This window comes from Caretta caretta, chromosome 1 (assembly GCF_965140235.1).
Source record: "Caretta caretta isolate rCarCar2 chromosome 1, rCarCar1.hap1, whole genome shotgun sequence".
NCBI classification, from domain to species: domain Eukaryota; kingdom Metazoa; phylum Chordata; order Testudines; family Cheloniidae; genus Caretta; species Caretta caretta.
In genome coordinates, this window is record NC_134206.1 from 190,493,874 (window position 1) to 190,516,923 (window position 23,050).

Below are 23,050 nucleotides of genomic sequence, written 5' to 3' on the forward strand. Positions count from 1 at the left end.
TAACAAAAAACAACATGTACCCTAACTTCATCAAACTCATGCTTTCACATAAAACTTCAATGGCAGCCCTAAATGCTCTTGCAGCTGACTGTCACATTCTATACATTGGGTAGCTATTCTGCCTTAATAGGTTGCCATTAAAGTTTTGTGTGAGCTTAAATTTGAAGAAGATGGCATGATTTTGTTAAAGTATTTTTGGTCTTCAAAGCCTTATCTAAGGGTACGGCTACAGTATGAAATAATTTTGAATGTATTCTATTCGAATTTTCAGAAGCGATTTTATACATTCGGTCTTCTGTGTCTCCACTAAAGCATGCGAATTCAGCGGAGTGCGTCCACAGTACCAAGGCTAGCATTGAATGTTGGAGCGGTGCACTGTAGGTAGCTATCCCGCAGTTCCTGCAGGCCCCGCCGCCCATTGGAATTCTGGGTTAAGCTCCCAGTGCATGATGGGGCAAAAACATTGTCACGGGTGTTTCTAGGTGTGTGTCGTCAATCGCTCCTCCCTTCATGAAAGCTACAGCAAACAATTGTTGCATGCCTTTTTGGCGTGCAGACGCCATACTGCTTTCAGCAGATGGTACACTGCTGCTCTCCTGCTACTGTGAATCCACCTCGCATTTCCTGTCATCTTCTTATGTAATATCTAGTATCTACTCTCTCTTCCTCATTGAACGCTTCCGCTGCCAACTCTGCTCGGCCATCGTGAACCGAGCAGCACAGCTTCTGCCACTGACTCTGCTCTCCCGCTCTTGCCGCGCTACCAAGCTTCTTCATGTTGTTTGTCCTGGGCTCCCGCCTCCGTGAAAGCTACAGAAGACAACCATTTCCCACCTTTTTTTGGCTATCATGAATCGAACAGCACCTCTTCCGCTGCCACTCTGCTCTCCTACGTTTCGCGCCCTTTTTCCAGGATTGCCAATGCAGGTGCCATAGCCATGGAGCCTGCTCAGATGTCCGCTGCGGTTTTGACCATTGTAAATACCTTGCGCATTATTCAGCAGTATGTGCAATACCTGCAAAACCGGGCAAGGAAGCGACAACAGCGCAATTACGACACTGATAAGGACAGGGACACAGACTTTCCTAGAAACATGGCATGTGGCGATTGGGAGATCATGGTGGTGTTGGGCCAGGTTCATGCCATGGAATGCTGATTCTGGGCCCTGGAAACAAGCACAGACTGGTGGGACTCCAAAGTGTTGTAGGTATGATGATTCCCAGTGGCTGCGAAACTTTTGTATGTGTAGGGCCACTTTCATGAAACTTTGTGACTTGCTGTCCCCTGCCCTGAAGTGTAAAGACATCAAAATGAGAGCAGCCCTCACAGTTGAGAAGCGAGTGGTGATAGCCCTGTGGAAGCTTGCAATGTCCGACAGCTACCGGTCAGTCGGGAATCAGTTTGGAGTGAGAAAATCTACTGTGAGGGCTGCTGTGCTGCAAGTAGCCAACGCAATCATTGACCAGCTGTTATCAAGGGTAGTGACTCTGGGAAATGTGCAGATCATTGTGGATGGCTTTAACGTGCTGGGGTTTCCCTAACTGCAGCAGGGCAATAGAAGGAACACACATCCCTATGTTGGCTCCAGAACACCGGGGTGGCCAGTACATAAACCGCAAGGGGTACTTTTCCATGGTGCTGCAAGCACTGGTGGATCACAAGGGATGTTTCACTGACATCAACATGGGATGGCCGGGAAAGGTGCATGACACTCGTATCTTCAGGAACTCTGGTCTGTTTCAACAGCTGCAGGAAGGGACTTACTTCCCAGACCAGAAAATTACTGTTGGGGATGTTGAAATGCTTATAGTTATCCTTGGGGACCCAGCCTACCCTTTAATGCCATGGCTCATGAAGCCGTACACAGGCACCCTGGACAGTAGTAAGGAGCAGTTCAAATATAGGCGGAGCAAGTGCAGAATGGTGGTAGAATGTGCCTTTGGACATTTTGAAAGCGCGCTGGTGCAGTTTACTGACTCGGTTAGATCTCAGCACAAGCAATATTCCAATTGTAATTGCTTCTTGTTGTGTGCTCCACAATATCCGTGAGAGTAAGGGGGAGACATTTATGGTGGGGTGGGAGGTTGAGGCAACTCGCCTGGTGGCCAGTTTCTCACAGTCAGACAACAGGGTGATTAGAAGAGTGCAGCAGGGCGCGCTGCACATCAGAGAAGCTTTCAAAGCCAGTTTCATGACTGGCCAGGGTACGGTGTGACAGTTGTGTTTGTTTCTCTTAAAGTTACCCCCCCCCATATATATGAAAGGAAATAAAGTCACAATTGTTTAAAAACCGTTCTTTATTATTTGTTGCACAAAACATTGAGAGAAATCAGAAGCTAGACAGGGGAGGGGGGGTATTGGGTTGGGGGGTGGAGGAGGAGGGAAGGACAAGTCCAGAAACCAAATCAAAATTTCGGATATGCCAGCTTTCTGCTGCTTGTGCAATCCTCTGGAGTTGACTCTGTGGGTCCCCGTAGCCTCCCCCCCCCGTGTTCTTGGGTGTCTGGGTGAGGGGCTATGGAACTTGGGGAGGAGGGAGGGTGGTTATACGGGGCTGCAGTGGCAGTCTGTGGTCTTGCTGCCTTTCCTACATTAGATCCACCATACAGCGGAGCATGTCAGTTTGCTCCCCCATGAGCTTGACCATAGCATCCTGCCTGCTCTCATCACGCATATCCTTCCTCTCTTCGTATTCATGTAATGCTTTACACGACTCTGCAATTGTTTGCCTCCACGCATTCAGCTGGGCCCTATCAGTGCGGGAGGACTGCATGCGCTTGGCGAACATGTCATCCCGAGTTCGTTTTTTCTGCCTTCTAATCTGGATCAGCCTCTGGACGGAGTAGATAGGGGCCATGTTGAAACATTTGCACTTGAGGGAGGAGAAAAAGGGAGGGTAGTATTTTAAAAGATACATTTTAGAGAACAAAGGGGACACTCTTTCTCAGTGAAACAGGCAATTCATAGTACACAGCACATGTTCTTTCTGTACAAGTCACATTTTGCCTCTTATATTGAAATGCCTGCCACTTTGGTGTGAGTAACCCATCGCATGGGGCCGGGCAACAGAATTCAGCTTGCAGACAGCCATGGTAAGCCCTAGAGGCATGCGGGGTTCTGCTTTTCTGCATTCATTTCAATGCTTTCAAACTGCCGGGCTCCCTTTCCCATAGCAAACAATGCCTGGTGGGTTTGCCATATAAAAGGAGGGCCTGCGGGCTCTCTGGGATGATCATTTCACACAACTCCCTCCCTCCCTCCCCCAACACACACACACTGCATGGCTCCAATGAGGCTCTGAGCAGGAAGAGCCCTTTGAACTAAACGAGAACAGCCCAGCACACCTGGGTTTCCCCCCACCGCCTGGCTCCGATTAAGCTCTCACTCAGCAGAAGTGCCTTCTCCAGGGTCATGGTCCAAGAGCATGCCTTGAGAGTGGGGGGAGGCTATTGGCTCCAGTGTTAAGAATAGTTCCTGGCTAGGGGGGGAAACGGATTCCCCACTTGCCGCCTGTGCACTGTCCTTCTCCTCATCCTCCTCTTCATCATCCTCACTCCATGCTACTCCCTCCTTGCAGGTGTCCACGAACAGTGGTGGGGTAGTGGTGGCGTCACTCCCCATAATTGCATGCAGCTCATGGTAGAAGCGGCATGTATGGGGCTGTGACCCAGAGTGCCGGTTCACCTCCCTGGCTTTTTGGTACGCTTGTCTAAGCTCCTTGATTTTTGTATGACACTGCTGTGTGTTCCTGGAGTAGCCTCTTTCCATCATGGCCCTGGAGACTTTAGCGTACGTATTTGCATTTCTTTTTTTGGAACGTAGTTCTGCCATAACAGATTCATCTCCCCAACATGCGATGTGATCCAGTACCTCCCGTTCAGACCATGTTGGAGCTCGTCTGTGAATCCGGGACTGCGTGGTCTCTTGTGATGGTGGACTCTGCATGGTCGCCTGTGATGGTAGACTGCATGGTTGCCTGTGCTGATGGGGACCAAACAGGAAATTCAAAAGTTCCCGGGGATTTGACTGCCTACCTGGCTAGTGCATCGGAGTTGAGAGTGTTGTCCAGAGTGGTCATAAGGGAGCATTCTGGGATAGCTTCCGGAGGCCAATAACATCAAATTGCGTCCACAGTACTTGTAACCAGGAACTGCGATCTCGGTTTTAGCACTACTCCACTTGCCGAGGTGGAGTACAGAAATCGGACTAAAGAGCCCTTTAAATCGAAAAAACTGGTTTGGTCATGTGGACGGAATCATTTTTATTTCAAAGTAACTCGGCTAATTCCGAAATAACTGCCTACTGTAGACCAGGCCTTAATGTGAATTAATAATAACAACACCCTGATGTAGAAATTGTTATTCCCATATTGTAGATGGGGTGGGAAAGTGTAGCAGAAAGAGGTTAAGGGCTTTAGACAAGATCATAAGAGGAGTCAGTTGCAGGAATCATGGTTGCAGCTCTCCAGTTCCTAGCTCCCTGCTCAACTCACTAGAAAAATGTTTCAGTTTCGCTAATCTGTTTTAACTATCTATCCCTTTCACCATAGTATGTAAGCACTTTTCAGTTATTTTATCTATTACACTGGTAATTCAGGTATTGATCTGACTATAAAAAATAGTTTTACATTTTCAATGGGCTTTCTATAATTTAGCTAATACCTACAGAATACTTCCTGCTGGCTGAAGTCAGTGCTGCCTGCAATCAGTCAATGTTAATTTATTAATTGTTTTTATGTTAAATATTTGCTAGAACTCAGCAAGCCAAGATACAGACTTAATTCCTTAACCGCCCTTACTTGCTCTCTGCTTGTGAGGTTGGGCTTCACTTCAACCTCCTTTCTTTCCATTGCCATGAGGGGATGTCACTAGAGGCCACTAACCTTTGTGGTTCTGCTACCCCAAGAGGCTAGATTGTGGCAGCCAAAACCCTAAGTAGTAGACAGTGCTGTCATAATGCATCAGGGGCAGGGGTGACTGGGGAGAGATTATGGCTCAAGTTACTTTAACTTTTTAGAGGAGTCTATGTTGCACTTTCCTCTTTCCATCCAGTGCATGGATCCTGGATCTTACAAAGGACCCACTGCAGGGTATAGGGGCAGGAGCAGCAATGCTGGTGTGACTGCCTTTCCCCACTTTCTGCTCAAAAATAGAAGTGGCACCTTAACCTGCAAGGCAATCTCCAGCAGCTGCCTGATTTCCAAGACACTAGATCACTAGTTAGTGTCTTAATAAAGTCGGAAATAGAACAAGCAACATATAAGCAATTTTAATGTGGCGTTGTCTGCTAAGAATTTTTGTCTATGATTTTGGACATGGTTCATATCCCGGGATGGAAGGAACTTTTATTTAGACGCCTTCATAATATAATTGGAAAAGGTGAGAGAGAGACATTTTGCTGGGTACTGGCGCTGTTGGTGAATGAAAATTAACACCATGATAGTAGAAAATACATTCATAAAATTGACTTTCCATGCAAACTGAGTGCAGATTTAATTTGTGGAAAATGGAAAGGTCACATACAATGCAAGCTCATGTTGTGAAATCCACTGTGTTCAACCATCCCATTTAAAAAAACAAAAAATCCACAAGAGAAAGTTTCTGATCTGCACTTTGTTAAACCACAAACTTCATAAGTCTCTCACATGAGTGGCAATTTCTCTTCTTGCTTCACAGTGACTATTTAATTGCAGAGTGCTGTAGCAAAGTCACCTGTTTATGAAGGTTATTTTTACAAGCTACACTACAGAACATTTACTAGATGAAAAATGAACAAAACATTTATGCAGAATCCCTGCTTTATTTTGTTCATTAACATACTAATTCACAAAAGCAACCTAATCATAACAGCTATCCCAGTTATTAGTGCGAACTAGCAAGGTGGGTCTGTATTAACAAGAAAATGAAAAGCATGAATTGAAAAACAAATTAGAGTGATGAAAATAGACTTAGAAAACATTAAAAAAAATTTAAGTCCCTAAACTTGGAAGAAAATTAATTAAAAAGAGAACCTGACAGTTAAGTATCTTTGTTTTTACATTTTACTTCTGTTAATTATTGCACAAAGTAAATTGAACATAGTGTAAATAGAAAAGGGATAATGACTCAAAGGCAATTAAAGATTCTGAAGGTTATACAGTAATTATGATTATTTTCTTTGCGAAGATAAATACTCTCATTTTCCAATGTATGCTATGTAATTAAGTCCATATGCAATTATCCTCCTTTTATCATTCACTTTCAATAGGAATTTGTTTTAAAATTATCAGGCAAGGAGAAGATATAATTGTATGCAATGGGACCCTCCTATATTTAAGTAATTTTTTTTAATGACTTCAGTAAGTTAGTGGTTCCCAGCCTTTATTTTTCCTGGAGTCATTTTGAGAGGGATTAGCAGATTGCAATCTCCATTTGTCCCTCACCTGGCACAGTTGCTGCTCTCTCCTTTTGTCTGTCCATTTTTTTCTTATTTTTTTTAATTGTTTTTATTTTTGTTTCCGTCTTTGTAATTGTGGCTTTGACAGACTAGGTGCCAGGTCATGCCTAGGTCTCCATGCCTCAGTTCACTAATGATAAATACATAGCTGGAATCACTGTCTCGCCTGTGCGTTTAGTATTGAAGTATTTAGTATATTAGAATTATAAGAATGTGTTTAATGTTTAGACTTTATTGAATGCTTGTGAGTTGCTGCTTGCATTAATCTTGCTGATAACATCTGAATCCCATATTGTAAAATAATATTTGAGCATTTGTATTGTGAGCCTCTGTGACTGTGTAAAACACAGGACAGTAGAGAGACATTAACTAGTGTAATGTGCTGATCTCCAACAGAAGCTGTTCTATCCTTCACAACAGGATGGGTCTATTGACACCAGATGGACTATTGTGAATGATTAAGAGGACAAAACACTTTGTAGCTCTGCTCTTCCTCCCCATGACAATGAGTCATGCAAGAGGATTCCTCCTATCTACCAAGTAAGTTTGCACCTCAAAACACATGGGATAAAAAACCCCTAACAAGAAGGAACTTTATCTCTATGCTGCTTGGACTCAGAGGGGGAAGGTTTTCTAGGCATAAGCAAGAGGTCCCAAGTGGTTATTCTGGGTTAGACCTAAAGGACATACAGAGCTTGCTTGTTATAGAAACTTCTGTTTATCTTTTGAAATTTAAGATGATGACTCATTTGTGTTTGTATGTTTACTTGCTTTAACCTTGTAAATAACTCTTGTTTCCTTTTCCTACTTAATAAATCTTTAGATAGTTTATTACAGGATTGGGTGCAAGCGTTGTCTTTGGTGTGAGAACTAAAGTGCAATTGACCTGGGGTAAGTGATTGGTTCTTTGGAACTGGAAGTAACCTGAGTGTTCCTGTGATTCTTGGTGTAAGGGACCATCTATCACAAAGGTACACTTATCTGGGTGATGGGACAGATCAGAGTACCCCTGGGGACTGTCTGTCACTCCATGTTAAGGCTGTTATAGTTCCTGAGGAGTGTACACTGGTGAAATCTAGGTATAGAACTGACAACCAAGTTGCGGTTTGTGCCCTGCTCCATAACAGTCTGCCCTGTGGTTGGTATTCATGCTCTTGAGTCACTGCCGGCACCTTGACAGTAATACTTTTCTCTCTTGTCCTTCTGCTTTTCGTCATCTGGCTCTGACTCAGTAAGGCTGCATGCTGCTCAGAGCATCCATGGTGGCACTGTAATGTGGGGCTGCATGTGCTCTTGCCCCAGAGCTGGGTGCTACAGAAGTAGAGGAGAGAAACATGGGATTGAGGGGCTTCTGTCAGATGCAGAAAGCCTTAGTACCTGAGCTGCTCCCATAACCAGCTGTATTAGGAGACCAGAGAAGCAGAAAACGAAGGGCAAGCGTCTTTCAAAGAGCTGCTTGAGGCTTTATCTGAGAAATTGCTTGTAGGGTTGTTTGTTTGTTTGTTGGGGGTGGGTGGTTGGAGTGGGACTGGGTAGATCCACAACTTTCTGTCTCTTTTGTTTTTTCCCTCCTCTGCCCCGGCCTTTGTAGGTTGGTGTAGGCACAACCCTCCAAGGAGGGCTTGCTTCAGGTTAGAAAACATTGGTATAATGCAAGATTTATTATGTTCTCTCAGTAGTGAGACCACAGTTAGGGTTATGTCAAAATTATAACTAGATTTGCAGTTTGCTTATCCGTTCACCATGGACCTGATCCAAAACTCCATTGAAGTCAGTATTGCAAAGATGTCCACAGACATCACTGAGCTTTGGATCAGGCCCTGAAGAAAGGATCCACTTTATCAGTTAATGAGCCAGGGTGTGACTAATATCGTAAATACCGTAAATGCAGAGAGTGACCCAGACTCTGCACTAACTGTATGCTAATTTTCATGAGGCCCTCAGGTAGCTAGCTGTAGAAGGAGGCACAACTGGAGACCACTGGCCCATATCGTCTCATCTCTATGCTTGTTGCACAAAGCCAAGCCACTAGAATATGTGTAGGCTGCCCTTATGTAGTCACCAATAGACACACCCACCACAAATAGCAAGGTCTTCTGAGGATGGGCTTCAGCAAGAGAAGGGAATCTCAAAACAGGTGATAATGAGACTAAAATATATTTCCCTGTAAAACGATGATACAGCATAAACCAGAGCATCAACTGCTACCCACAGTAAGAGTCTGTGCAAGGACCCAGCCAAGTCCTTTGGCTGGGGTTGCTGCTGGAGACAGTCATGCTCCAATCTAAGCCATTACTTACTTCCTCTGTGTTGTCGAAGAATGAGACTTTTGGAGCTTTAAGCAGCAAATGCCCACAACACTTGCGGAATGATTTTGATGATACGTGCCAGTATCTCAGCCTTTTGTTACGCTACAGTGCACTAGTGTGCTACACTAGGAAATGCAAATCAGAAGGAAATCAGATAGTACTTATGTAGCTTTAACCAGTTGAAAATCCAGAACTCCAGGGACTCTGTTAATTAGCGGTGTTGGTGAATAATCACACCTATTATTCCTCCAGTATCAAGAGATTCCACATTTTCCTTCAGACTTGGTAGCTGAGCTTATAACAAACTATTTCTTAAATGCAGAGCCAGTGCTTAACCTGCAGAAAGCAAAACATACTCGCTGTGTTTGGGATACTAACAGGAATAACATCTAGCACTAAACACATGATTATTGGTTCCAGAATCAAGCAACCAAGGGAATCCCTTGGTTCGCAAATATTAAAAAGTTAGGTTTCAGAGGAACAGCCATGTTAGTCTGTATTCGCAAAAAGAAAAGGAGTACTTGTGGCACCTTAGAGACTAACCAATTTATTTGAGCATGAGCTTTCGTGAGCTACAGCTCACTTCATCTGATGAAGTGAGCTGTAGCTCACGAAAGCTCATACGCAAATAAATTGGTTAGTCTCTAAGGTGCCACAAGTACTCCTTTTCTTTTTATTAAAAAGTTAGTGCTGCATATTTACACTATTGTGGCAAAACACCTCATGCCAATTATAACTACGATCCTTAGCTGGTGTAAGTAGGCTACCATGCACAACAGAGCTATTCAAGTTTACACCAACTGAGGATTTGGTCCTCAAAGTACAGTAAAGTTCTATAGCTGATAATCATCCACATGTTCGTTATATTGGCTAAGCGTCGGGGCATCCTTTAAATTCGACACGTGCATAAAAGCAAGAGCAAAACTGCACTGCGAAAAGACGGGATTTAAACATCATTGCACAACTGGTGAAGAGACACACTGTTTTGCTCTAGGTGCTGATGGTACAAATGGAGCTGAGTGTATTATTAATACTGCAGTAACTGTGATGTATTAATCTATGAATATTTATATGGACTAATGGATGAAGATTGTTTGTGACCAGGTCAGTGAGGGGAAGTTATTCTGTATTGGGTTATAAGACTGTCCTGTGGGAATGTTTTGATTTAATGTATATGGGAGCTCTGAGAAGAACAAACAGGGACCTAACACCAATGGTTTTCCAGATAAAAACATTTAGGTACACACCAGAGAGACAATGGGTCCCAGCTGTTAACTTCAAAGATCCTGTATCTTTTCTGCAACATATTGTAAATCTCATTTTACAATACTGGGACCTACCAGATCAAAGGGCTACGAACAGTTAAAAATTGTCTCGATTCCTGTGAAGGAGGGGATGCCTGTCAGACGCTGTCTGGAGGGACAGGCTGACACACATTGAGAGGCAAGCTCTGTGGATGAGTCTAAAGGAACTGGGCCCTTCCCAGATCCAGGGAATGGTAAATGGTAGGGAAAAGCAGGCATTGCATTCTATATTGTTAAAATATGTTTTCTCTGAAATGGTTTTTGTTCTAAATGAATACTTTTCTCTAAGACTGTTTGGTTACTGTATATGCCCCAGAGGGAATAGAACAGTGAGGTCTGAGCTTAAACCTAAGCCTGAGCTACTGAGGTTACCATGGTTGATGTACAGGGGACTACAACTCAGCACCCAATCTGAGAGTGAAAGAATCGGGTTATTCCATCTCGAGAAAGGTAACAGCACAAGGCCCCAGGGGAAGGGGCACTCAGACTAGAGGGGTTCTGAGGTGGAGTTCGTTCACTAACTCTGATAGTGCTATTTAATGTTAGAACTGTACAGTAATTAGTGTCTATTATCTGTGCCACTCGTTGCTTCAGAGGGGTGGGATGGGGGAAATATTGTTTGTACTGTTTCACAAACTGAAAGCAATGCGAGTTTTGAGAAGCAGGTAATCACTTGGAAACAGCTGTAGTGGCAGGTTATGGTTAGTTCATGGCTTAAGTTTTTATTTTCTAGACAACAAGAATGAAGTCATAAAATACAAAAATAAATACCACTAGTTAAAGTTAATTTAAGGTTGTATTCCATAATTCGTTATCTTTAATGTAGTTTGTTTATATATTTCTTACTCCTAGTCTTCCACTTCCTAAAGCTAGAATTCTTGTTCATAGTTATGAAATACCTGATGTTGTCTCGTCTGATAGCAATCTTACTAATCACACTTATAGCATAAATTTTCTATGAACGATATAGCAACATGGAAGATGTATAATCACTAAAAATAAGGACAGAGATTTACCATTCTGAATGTCTGAGCCACTATTGAAATAAGATGTGACATTATGCAATATTTATATCTTAATTAATATCCCAAAGAAGTTATTTAATAAATGGTTATGCTACTGTATTTGCATATTCTATTATCTACTGCTATCGTTTTGCAAGAAATCTCTCTTGCTTCAGACTTATACAACCAGCAGACCATACAGATTTCTGGACTTCAGCACAATAATATCCAGTATTATGCAAATAGGATTTGACATATGTAAAATTGATTTTAAACCAAAAAATAGTTTCTCACAGTTGTTAAATGAGTTTACAGTTTTTATCATCTTTTGTTCAAGATCTTAACAGATTTGCTTCAATACATATATGCACACACACAGATCTTAAACTTAGTGCTCAATATCTCCTAGCAAAGTTACTGATATTCAAATCTTATGTTTATTGATACACAAGCCAGCACTTTCCAACTTGGGTACCTATAATTAGATAACTAAATCCATACTTATATACCTTTGTTTAGAAACGAAGCAAAAAAGCCACATATTCAGAAGTACTAAGAACTAGCAGAACCCACTGACTTCATTGGGGTTGGAGGAGCTCATTTCTGAAAGTCAAGTCACCTTTATTCAGGTACCTGAAGTTAGGCACCACAGTTTGAAAGTTTTGCTACATTGTATACTGATTCAGAATAATCATACTGTAATTTGGCCATAATGTAATTCTAAGTGAAGCTGGATTAATCAAGGACTAAATAGATTACCACTGTAGAAGTGAAATTGCAGGTTTTCTAAGCATCTGAAAAGAAAATTGTATTTAACAATCTCAGAGACTCCTCTTTAATCAACTTGACTATTCTTATCAAGAAAATGTAAGGACAAAAATGATAATGCCTCTCTTTTTATCTCTCCATTCATGTCAGCCTGTGGTTTGTGCCTTACTTTGGGGGGAAGTGGGAGAATTATCAAACATTTGAAATGCATGTATTGTGCAAGTCACAATATTTTAATAATCAATTGAAATGGAATATGGTAGATAATTGCTCATTTATAAATGAAGGAAAGCATACAATGTGGAAGAATCTGTCTTACATTTCAGTCATCATCATACCATTTTATTCATAGCAGGTGTTGATGAACCCAAATATGCCTTGCTACTGTAGACGTAAAAGAATGAATGATGAATAGCCCAGGGCATTTATTACTTATGCTCTGCCACAAATAACCAGTTCAGGCTTTAATTGTGTCAGTTAATGAAAGACTTGTGCTGATGGTGTGTATTATGCCTCAGGGAGCAGGAAGGCCTCTCAGAGCTCCCGAATGCACAGAAGATTGCATTCTTGCGAGGACCACCCCTTTGAAGGGTGCAGTTTATTCCTCCCATGTGATCAGCCATTTGTTCTGGGTAGTGGGGGGTGGGAAAGGAAAGGTGGAACCATTGCACTGCCTCCTTCCTGGCCCCTTTACAGCATTGGTGCACCTTTCAGGTAGTAGGGAAAGAGTAGCCCTTATGTTTCCCCTTCTTGAAGGACTGCAGTTTTTCTTGGGTCTTACATAAGATCACACAAGGGAGAGGGAAGGCTACTGAAACCCTCATCTCATTGCATTTCTGTGACAGAGCTCTGTGGCTAGGCAAAGAACATATCTTTTTCACTTTCCAAAGATATGAAACATTTGACATCCTGCATATGTAAAACTACTTATTGTATCTGCCTTAATGTATGTTTGTCCAGGATGAATAGGATTTTGTAAAATCATAAAATACATTGGTGGCTCTGTTTTTGTGGTAAATAAATAGATGATAAGCTTATATTAGTGTTTGTGGTATTAAAACTTCCCTATACTTATTAAAGGGAATAATACTCGGAACAGTGCAAGTACCGAAGGGAATTTTATTATATTATTTATCTGAGTCAACTGGCAAGTTTTTTGAGGGGAACCAATGGAGAGCAGAATTAAGAACTGGTAGCAGTAATCTGTAGGATGGGAAAGAGATGGTATTAAAGCATATAATCGGCATATAATTTTCATTGTATGCCACATTGGTAGCGTTCGCCCCTGTAACTCTAGATCTGATACCCAGTCTCCAAACTGAATGATACAATTGTACACTACAAAAACATTCCTGTATTAAGATTCCTTAGATCAAGGTAGAGAGCATGCTGGTGGAGGGATTGGTTCAAGCTCGACAGGATGAGAGTGAGATCAGTCTTGCAAAAGTGTGGTCACATCACGCTGAATAATATCTTTGTGTTCTGTGTATAAGCAGTATTATTGACTTCCATATCAACTTCATGTCAAAATAATACTTTTCTAACCACATGCACTGTCTGCTCAAAGTGGGATGTGAAAATGCAACTGTTTTCTTTCTGCTGGTTTCCATCATCATGAACAATAAAGATAATGTAAATATTAATTTTAGCTGTCATTTTTATGGATAATGCATGTGACTGGAAAGAATGTAGCTTGTTCTGCCCATAGTTGCTTGCCATGGGCTTTATTGTTATACTCCTAGTGCCCCAGAACAACAGACAAAGAGGAGGAGTGCAGGGAGTAGGAGGAGTCTTGGTTCCACCCAACCTCTTTGCTGGTCAGCATGAAAGAGGGGGTGGTTATTTGATGCTGGAACAGGTTTGCTCATCAGAATGTTACTGTCTTTTGGGTATAGAAATCACTATGTTTGTAAATGTCTGATCCACCTACAGCATTTGTTATAGAAACTGTGGCTGTTCTTTTCTTTTTAGAGGTCTTTGAAATCCAGACAGTTTTTTATAGCAATTAATAATTTCCCATTCCCATGCAAAATGAGAGAAACTTTGGGTTGGGGAAAAAAAGCCCAACCAATCACCAAGTATCTAAATTTATTCATTCAGTTCATTTATTTAAGCTGATTACAAGTATTTCCAACAATAGCATAGGGCATCTTAACTGGCTGCAAAGAATCCCTGTGGTCTTGATGTTTCATTCAAAGATGCAAATGCCTTATGAATTTAAATGGAGATGAGTGAATGTTGAAAGATGAAGGCAATATTAGGAGGCTGAAATGTCCTAAAAATGTTCAATTGTTTAAACATGGATTGTTCTTTGCACTTGCTTGACACGTTTTCATATTGAAATTGAGTTATAAAATATTGCTACCTTTCATCTGAGCTCATATTTGTAGCTGTTTTTATCTCGCAGATGATGTTCCTAATTACTACGTGAGTTTCTTCTAAATCTACATTAGTTTAATTTGTGTCATTCCTCCCCCCATCTTCTCTTAGTTTGTCCTCAAACAATAATCTTTCTATTTCTTTCTTTTCTTTCATCAACATTTTCTAGAACCTTAAAACATTTGAATAATTTATCTACGCATGCAATTTAATGAAACATTTACAAAATGTTATTACCTGAAATGGTACTTTAATTGTCCCATTTATTCTACAATCTTTTAAAGATGTAATACATTATGTGATTCACTTTTTAAAGTGACGTGTGTACAGTATCAGCACAAATCCCATTGTATAATTATCTTCGAAGCTGGCAATAGTCCAGCAAAGAAGAAATTACTCTACAATTGATATCAGTGGCAGAGAAAGCTGGGGCTGGCAGTTCAGATGAAACAGCGTTTGTTATGAGCTGGTGCTGGCATCTCAAAAAAGCTGGTATTCATTCTCTCCTGCTTTTTTATTGGCTGATGCAAACAGTAGCAAAATTGCTACAATGAGAATCATGAGGCCAGAGCTCTCCCTATTTCTGAGCTACATAAAGCTCTGTATCCTGACCTCTTGACAAATACTTCTACCCTGGGTGGAGGAGAGAAGGCCCTATTACTCTGGTAAACAACCACAAGTCATTTTTTATAACTACAAAACAAGGAACTTTGTTAGAACTAGAAAAACACTATTATCCCTAAAACTATTCACTCTCATGCACTCTGCTTCACTGCAGATCCATTGCCTAGAACCATCCTCTCGTCCTCAACAAATGGAAAGAAAAGCTACACATTAGTTGCATTCAGTAGATTATTGATCAATGGGTGTGTGACATTATCTGATTCAAATATGACCATATAGCTCACTGTTGCAACTACTGTTCTATATCTGCAGCAAATATTGTACAAAGGTTGTTGAGTGAGGTGTCTATGAAAAGGTTATGATTATGCTATCTGTATGCATGTATCATTTGTGTCTTTGAAGTTATAAGTATTGCCTCTATGACTGGATTTCAAATGTTTGCTCCTGGGGTAACGCCCACAAGGTAGCTAGCCAGCACAACTTGGAGGGACTATTCAAATTGAGTGGCCCATCAAAAGAACATTTAACTGACAATGGACCATGGGAGATGCCCATCTACACCTAATGGAATTTCCTGCTGTGACTAGGCAAAATGCATGGACATGGGACTTGCCCACATGACTCCGAACTCCATCTTGTTGCTGTAATTTTCCACAGTAAGAACAATGGGATGCCCTCCACATGGCAAAAGCTATAAAAGGCTCTGGAAACACCTCCATTTTGTTTTCAATCCTGCTTCTTAACTCTGGAGGAACTTTGCTACAAACTGAAGCTCTGAACGAAGTACTGAATGACCCATCCAAGCTGTAGATGTATTCCAAAGACTTGACTTAAGCCACCGTTTATTCCATCACTGCTACAAGCCAGAACCAAGAACTTTGCAATTACTGTATGTATTTGATTCCTGTAACCAATTTTAACGCTTTCCTTCCTTCCTTCCTTCCTTCCAAACTTCTAGATTTTACATACTAAAAGATTGGCACCAGCGTGATTTTTGGATAAGATCAAAGTCATATATTTACTTGGGTGTGTGGCTGGCCCTTTGGGATCAGAAGAACCTATTATTTGATGAGACTGGTTGTAAAGGGCCACTCATCTCTGAATCCAGTGTTTTCGGTGGTGATATAAGAACTGGAATGCCTGAGGAAACTACCTTTATGTTTTCTAGTTAGCCAGTGTGGTGAAACAGGAGTTTACTTTTGTGGCTGGTTCGGTATATCTTACAAAAGAATAACCACCACTTTTAGGTTGTGTTTGCCGTATTTCTCAGCAGTTCGTCCTGAATTTGGCATCCTCAGTTGTGACCCACTAAGGCACGCTTACAGAGTCGTTAGTTAACTGAGCTCAATTGGTGTTTATTAGTCAAAGACAGATCAGCACAATCAGAAAGGTAAAGGTTAACATATCACCAATCTAGGGAAACAAGTTGCATCTTTGTTTCTGTTTCAGCTTTCTCTCTCTTGGGGTTTTTATTCCCTGATAGGCAAATAAAGTATTATAAACAATTACATTTTGCAGTTGATTACATACTTACATTGTCCAATCAGATGTTAACATCACATTTGAGGTTAACATTTTCTATATACCTGCAAGATCTATGTCCCCCATACATTTCCTATTCTATGCACAATACCAAACTCATCTGCAAGTAATTTGTTTTAGCATAACTTTGAAAGTGTTTATGTGAGTCTGGCTCAGAATTGGTACTTAACTCAGGGCTTGTCTTCCCTACCAGGGTAAGTCAACATAAGTTACGCTACTCCAGCTATTTGAATAATGTAGCTGGAGTTGACATAGATTAGGCTGACTACCCTGGTATCTTCACTACACTGCGTCGACTGGAGATGCTCTCTAGTCGACTTCCCTTGCTCTTCTCAGCAAGGTGGAATACCGGTGACAACCAGAGAGCACTCTGCCATCGAGTTAGCAGATCTTCACTAGACCCAGTAAATTGACCCCTGCTGCATCAATTTCAGCAGTGTCGATGATCTTGTAATGAAGATTAGCCCTCAGTTCCTCCAATTTTGCTAGTTCACAACATGACTGCCTACTTAGTCCTTGCTTGTGGTTTTGGTTACAATTTCATAACTTGTTGTTCAAATAGCAGAACCATTCACATTTTATCTAATAGACACAATTCTTATTTGCTAGCAAATATATGGTTAAACCTTTCTACTCAGCTGCAAAAATAGGTTATGAAAATGTGTCATGCCCTTGATACATTTCCTAGCCTTTTATGGGATGTCTTACATAAGTTCAATATGATGAAAGCCAAGTTTACCGTCTGGTTCCCCTTGACATCACTATGAGGGATGCTGAGAGTTCTAGACCTATATGGCAGCATCATCTTGCAGGCCTAGATTCCTATCCCAACTGTTGATCTGACAAGTGTGGAAATCCTGGTACCTGCATTCCCCCCTCCCTCAAAGTGTACCCCTCCATGATGGGGGGAGAAAGGATCTATGAACCTACTTTCTCCCCCTTTTTAATGCTATTTCTAATTAGAGATTGGTGGACCTTGGGGTGTGTAACAGGGTGTGCTAAGTCAACTCAACATCCTGTCACTCTAATATCCACCCGTATATATTAATTGGGATCTAATTGGAAGACAAATATTTGACAGAGGATGTCAATTAACTGAGCAGAGCTAGAGCTGAAGGATTAATTGAAGAGGAAAGCAACTCCAGCCAGCTGGGATTATATAAGCAGAGAAGAAGGAAGTATGGGGGAGAGCAGGGAGCCTGAAGGATGCAGAGGTAGGCAGGACTGGCTGCTGCTATGGAATGTAAATACATATATGGAAGGAGACCTGGAGTGGCTGGGGATCTATGGTTAAGGCCTGAAAGGATGCTCAGCCTCCCCCTCCCCCCGCCGCCACTTGGGAGCTTGTCTGGGATCAGTGTTCCTCTTCTGTGTGGGATGCCAAAGGGGGAACCTGGATGAGGATTAGTGATCTGGGAGAAATGGAAGAAATCCTGGAATGTCTGATAGAACAACCAAAGGAGCTGCAACAATCCATGCAGCTCTTCCAACAGTCCCAGCAAGCAGAGCAGCTGTCCTGGATGGTGTGGTTGGCAGAACAACCGAAAGCTCCCCAAGAATTTATCAAGGAACAGACAGTGGTAGCAACCTCTGCCCACAGATTGTTCTTTCTGTGGATGGAAAAGAGAGAACACCCATTGGGGGGCTGGAAAGAGACCCAAAGGAGGGGTCCTGCAAAAGGTACAGAATGTTAACAAGGGTAGAGCGTGAACCAAGAGAAAATAAAGTATTGGGAAATGGAGACCCCAGCTCGGAAAAAGTGGGAGAGGTGTGTAACAGGGTGTGCTTTTGAGTCAGGGTCTAACTCAACACCTTGTTACTCTGATACCCACCAGTATATGTTAATTGGGAACTAATTGGAAGACAGGTAGCTGACAGAGGGTGTCAATTAACTGAGTAGAGCTAGAGCTGAAGGGCTCATTGAGGGGGGAATAACCCCAGCCGATGGGATTCTACAAGGAGAGAGGAAGGAAGTGTGGGGAAGAGCAGGGAGAGTGAAGGGGGCAATAGTAGGCAGGACTGGCTGCTACTAGTACTGGGCTATTAGATGGGGTAAGATCCGAGTTACCCAGGAAAGAATTTTCTGTAGTATCTGGCTGATGAATCTTGCCCATATGCTCAGGGTTTAGCTGATTGCCATATTTGGGGTCGGGAAGGAATTTTCCTCCAGGGCAGATTGGAAGAGGCCCTGGAGGTTTTTTGCCTTCCTCTGTAGCATGGGGCACAGGTCACTTGCTGGAGGATTCTCTGCTCCTTGAAGTCTTAAAACTACAATCTGAGGACTTCAATAGCACAGATATAGGTGTGAGGTTTTTTTGTAGGAGTGGTGGGTGAAATTCTGTGGCCTGCATTGTGCAGGAGGTCAGACTAGATGATCATAATGGTCCCTTCTGACCTAAAAAATATCTATGAATCTACTGATCCCTTCCCCAGAGGCAGGTGGGGAAGCTGGCTATGGAACGTAAATACATGTACTTCTGAAAGAATATAATGAAGCACAGTGGTGGTGAAGGAGACTTTGGGCTGGTCTTCACTACCCAGGAGATCGATGCTGTTGCAATCTATGCAGCAGGGATCGATTTAGCGGGCCTAGTGAAGACCTGCTAAATCGATGGCAGAGCGCTCTCCGGTCGACCCCAGTACTCCAGCTCCCCGAGAAAAGTAAGGGAAGTCAACCAGAGATTGTCTCCGGTCGACACAGTGCTGTGAAGACACCGGGGTAAGTCAACCTAAGCTACATCGACTCCAGCTATGTTATTCACATAGCTGGAGTAGCGTAATGTAGGTTGACTTACTCCGGTAGTGAAGACAAGCCCTCAGACTTGTTGTGGTCTATGAATTAAGGCCTGAAAGGACTCTCAGGGTGACTGAGGGTTTTTTCAAATCTCCCCAGATTGCATTCACAAAATCAGTTTGAATTCATGACACTATTTCTTTTAAGTTAAGGCTACATAACCCAGGAACTTAGTAGCAAGAACAAACCGGAGTCCCCAGTTGTGTGGTTTAACCACAAGAAATTCCTGTCTTTCTCCACAGGCAAGGTGTCAGGGGTGCTCTCTTGTCAGGACAGTGTGATTTTTGGAGGCCAGTTGTTGGTCAAGCAAGGATGCTCAAACTTAGCCGATGGGTGGTGCTTACATTTATAAGTCAATATATTACAGTGTAGTGTAGCATTCAGTGTTTGCAGTGTAGTGAACGTTCATTGTCAATGCTCAAGGTGTACCACTAGGTGGCTTAAATTAATTTGCCTTCCAGTAAAACCAATGCACTGCAGTGGAGAGTTCACACCCATTTGCCAAAGCTACTGAGGCAAAATCTGCTAGGTAGCTGTAGCAGTATGGACGTCAGGTATACCTTGCTTTTGCATAGTGGTTAAACCAGTTATAAACAGACTTTTTTGCTGTTCATTTCTTTACCTTTCAGTATTTGAATTTTTATTAAATGTAACTTGAACTTTGCATTTCATACACGGGTGCATTTTTATTATAACTATCTACTAGAGCTGTTTGCCTTTAAGATATTGATACATATTTAAAATCTTAAGCAAGCTTTTTTTCCCCTTTGTTGGACAGCCCCTTTAAAAATGTATAGTCAGTAGTTCATAGATTCATAAACTGTATGGCCCGAAGGGACCATTATGATCATCTAGTCTGACCTCCTGCATAACAGAGGTCAAAGAACCTCACCCAGTTAAGTTCTGCATGAAACCCAGATTTGAGCTTGGTTTCAGCTATAGCTAGTCTTCCAGAAAGATATCCAGTCTTGACTTAAAGACACAGGTAATGGAGAATTCACTACATCCCTTGGTGACTTGTTCCAGTGGTTAATTGCCTTCACTGTTAAATGTGTGCCTTAATTACTAGTCACAATTAGTCTAGTTTCAATTTCCAGTCATTGTGTCTAATTATGCCTTTTACTGCAAGAGTAAGATTGTTAGTTCATTGACATGTTAATATAAATTTATTGTCTCAGAAGTTCTGTATTTGCCGGTCCAGAGTTTGAAAGCATCACAGGGGCTATTCTAAGGTTTCTGTCTTGTAGCCAAGCAAAAACTGAAGTAATCTTAGTCCTTTCCAACAAGCTATGCCTTCTTTAATTTATGTGCAGTAATTTTTACATCTGTCAAGGATACAAAGAAATACACACAATGTGTGTGTTAACTTGAAGATTTTTTCTTATTATAAAAAATGTTTATTATCCCCATCTGCCCTGCCATCTGACTATCATTAACTGACTGATTTCTTGTAGATATTGTGCAGAAGAATAGGTGGGTCTTTGAAAGGCCAGAGGCTTTCTGAGTCAGTTCAGGAAAAGCATCCCATGCATAAGACATCACAGAAGAAGCCATAGAGGCATTTATGTGAGAATCTAGCAGGCAGATAAGGTTGGCATTCCAGTGGTATGGAAAGTACATGCCCTCTCCAGGCCCATAGAAATGAGGGTACAGTATGGATGTAGAAGGTCTCAGGGTACAGAGAGTAGTTACACAGTAGGTGGGTGTCACAGGAGTGGGATTCCTGGTACAGGATTCCTGGGTCCTCTGACCCTGGGCAAGTACTGGTGCTGCTCCTTTCTTCCAGTCCCTTTGCTCCAATTTCAGTCTTTCCATCTTTCTTTCAGTAAACAGAGGATAAAAGGAGGGGGGAAAAAGCTTGGGTAGAAAAAAGGGGAGAGTGGGGACAGTGAAGGGGAAAGAAGTCAGAGGGTTATGGGAGTATGTGAGGTAAAAAAGGAAGGAAGGGTGGAGGTGGTGGAAAAGCTAGGGCACAGAAATTATGTGAGTTTCCCAGTGTCTTATGGGAATTCAGTAGCACCAGCTCTTCTGCATCCAAGCCAGTGCCTTAAACCACACGACCTTCCCAGTACAGGTGAGAGAGAAAGTTAGTCCTAAACTTTAATCCAGTCTTTATTCAGGCAATATTCACTCTGATTAAGACTTCAGATACTAATGTAAGATAGTAGTTGTTTTCCTTAAGGATTGGCCCCTATATTACCAGTTGCCAAACTTTTTTTTTTTTTTTTTGCTGTGCCCTCCTTCAGAGATTCATGTCCCAGGCACACCCTTCTCTTTGTAAGAAACAGTATTTCTGCAGATACCTGAGGTCTGGAAGGCCATTCTAGCTGTGGCACTCCACTTATTCTTGTCCTACAAGCATCACCTGCCCAGGGCACACTCTGGGCAATCAGCTCCCAAAGGACAGAGGTAGATGGGCTGTCTCTTCTCCTTGCATCCCTGCCCCTGGAATACCCCGAAAATTAAACCTAACTTCAGTACCAAGCAAATTGGTTGAAACTATAGTAAAGAACAGAATTGTCAGACACATGGACGTGATTTGTTGGGAAGAGTCAACATGGCTTTTGTAAAGGCAAATCATGCCTCACCAAACAATTAGAATTCTTTGGGGTCAAAAAACACGTGGACAAGGGTGATCCAGTGGATATAGTGTACTGGACTTTCAGAAAGCCTTTTGACACTGTCCCTCCCCAAAGACTCTTAAGCAAAGTAAGCAGTCATGGGATAAGAGGGATGGTCCTCTCATAAATCAATAACTGGTTAAAAGATAGGAAACAAAGATTAGGAATAAAAGGTCATTTTTCAGAATGGAGAGAGGTAAATAGCAGGGTCTCCTGGGAACCTGCACTTGGACAAGTGCTGTTCAACATGTTCATAAATGATCTGGAAAAAGGGGTAAAAAGTGAGGTGGCAAATTTTCAGATGATACAAAACCACTCAAGATAGTTAAATCCACAGCGAATGCAAAGAGTTACAAAAAGTATCTCACAAAACTGAGTGACTGGGCAACAAAATGGCAGATGTAATTCAGTGTTGTTAAATGCAAAGTAATGCACATTGGAAAACATAATCCCAACTATACCTACAAAATGATGGGGTCTAAATTAGCTGTTACCGCTCAAGAAAGAGATCTTGGAGTAGTGGATAGTTCTTGGAAAACATCCTCTCAACTTGCAGTGGTAGTCAAAGATGCTCACATTATGTTAGGAACCAATAGGAAAGGGCTAGATAATAAGACAGAAAATATCACAGTGTCACTATATAAATCCATGGTATGCCTACACCGTCTGGTCACCCCATTTCAAAAAAGATATATTAGAATTGGAAAAAGTACAGAGAAGGGCAACACAAATTATTCAGGTTATGGTACAATTTATGTACGAGGAGAGATTAAAAAGACTTGGACTTTTCATCTTGGAAAAGAGACTAAGACAGGATATGGTAGAGGTCTATAAAGTTATGATGGATGTGGAGAAAGTGAATAAGGAAGTGTTATTTACTCCTTCACATAACACAAGAATCAGGGGCCACCCAATGAAATTAATAGGCAGCAGGTTTAAAATAAACAAAAGGAAGTACTACTTCACACAATGCACAAACTGTGGAACTCATTGCCAGGGGATGTTCTGAAGGCCAAAACCACAATGGAGTTCAAAAAAGAACTATATAAGTCTATGGAGGATAGGTCTATCAATGGCTATAAGTCAAGATGGTCAAGGATGCAACCCCATGTTCTGGGTGTCCCGAACCTCTGATCGCCAGAAGCTGGGAGTGGACAATGGGATGGATCACTCAATAATTGCCTGTTCTGTTCATTCCCTTTGAATTGTCTGGCATTAGCCACTGTCAGAAGACAGGATACTGGGCTAGATGGATCATTGGTCTGACCC